Raw genomic sequence first — 1,676 nt, forward strand, 5'->3', positions numbered from 1 at the left:
ATAGCTCAACGAAGTGGCTTATGTAGAAATTTATAGCAGCTAAATACTCAAAGTTTGTTTCACAATCCGCTTGTCCTGGTGAGGGTCGCGGCGGCAGCATGTTGAGTAGGACTCTAGCTGTTCCGGAGTAATTGCCAGGCGTTCCCAGGCCAGCCGAGCGACATAGTCTCACCAGCGTGTCCTGGGCCGGCCCTGGGGTCATCGCCTCAATGTTTCTAAATGTGGAGGGGAAAACCAGAAGACCCGGAGAAAAAATCCATACAACAAACAGGAAGAAAATGCAAACTCCAAATATACGGCAGGCGTCAGGGTTGGGATTAAACCCATGACCTGTACACCAGACGAGGTAGTTAACATCTCGCCACTGTGGCACCCAATCTGAAGTTAGCAAGTTTTACTCTGGGGCCAAATAGTGGTTATGTGCCCTGCAATCTAGAACCTTGGGAGGCAAGATCGTGAAGGAATTAGAAAAAAAAATCCTAATTCTGTTGGGTGGTCCTGTTCACTATAGCGGTCCCTCGGTTTGCCGTATTTCGATTAACAATCCGCATTTCGATTCACAATCCGTCTCCCTTAGGGTTACCCCATTGTTCCTACTAACGATACATTTACGTTGTTTACGATATCACGCGGACCCACCAATTCCGGCCAATCGGAGTGCTCCTTAAGCAGACTTGGCAGCAAACCTAAGTCAATCAACGAGTTTTGAGAGCAACTGGCTGATAGCTTTTCAATGTTTGATGGCGCGTTGCTTATGAAAACAGTACTCTTGAATACTTCGTTGTTTTACTTAAAACATAGCATCAATAACAATGGCCCCTAAAATGAATGAGAAGACAAGTGATAAAAACAATTTCCCCCAACCCAACTTCTCCATCAACCCCTTAAGGCATTCATTGTCTTAGCCTAAGGAGCCGTCCATAAATGACGTCACACGATTTTTGACCACCCCCCCCCCTCGTCACACGGCATCACAAAATGTCAGACCCCCCTCAAATATGACATCACAAAGCTCTGCCTCCCCCACCCCCCCAAAAAAACGTGCTGCAAATCGCTTTAAACTGTTGTCATTGTGTGTATTTAATGTGGCGCTGCACTGTTGTAGGAGAAAACATTTATTAAAGTCTATTTAATTAAGTAGAACGTGTTTATATTTAAATTTGCGCATTTTGATGTGACGTCACATGTCTCACCCTCCCCCCCTCGTCACACGTCTGACCCCCGCCCCCCCCCCCCAGGTGCGTGACGTCATTTATGGACGGCCCCTAAGCAACGTTATGCTCTATGTATGCACCTTTGTATGCTCTATTAATTATTTACCCATGTTTCTATTATGAATACTTAAAGATGTTCTTATGTTAACTTATAATTGCGTGTTTAAATATGAGAAACTATGTTTTTAGGGTGGAAAAAAGTAAACTTCCGATCGTCTTGGAACAAATTAAGCCCTTTCACATCTATTTCCTATATTCGATTAACAGTCATTTAAGTTAACGATGGTTTTCGTAGAACCAATTAATATCGTTAACCGAGAGACCACTGTATAGCAAATGAGATTGGGATCCCATCTGTTCTAACCGATGTGTTATCCCCACGTGAACAAAAATAAACTCCGTATAAATGGTCAAACGCCTCCATGCAGGACCCCTCCTGAAAAAAGGCATCTTGAGACTCGG

Source organism: Petromyzon marinus, chromosome 61, assembly GCF_048934315.1.
Source record: "Petromyzon marinus isolate PM22_M1 ecotype Great Lakes invasive population chromosome 61, UKy_Petmar_22M1.pri1.0, whole genome shotgun sequence".
NCBI classification, from domain to species: domain Eukaryota; kingdom Metazoa; phylum Chordata; class Hyperoartia; order Petromyzontiformes; family Petromyzontidae; genus Petromyzon; species Petromyzon marinus.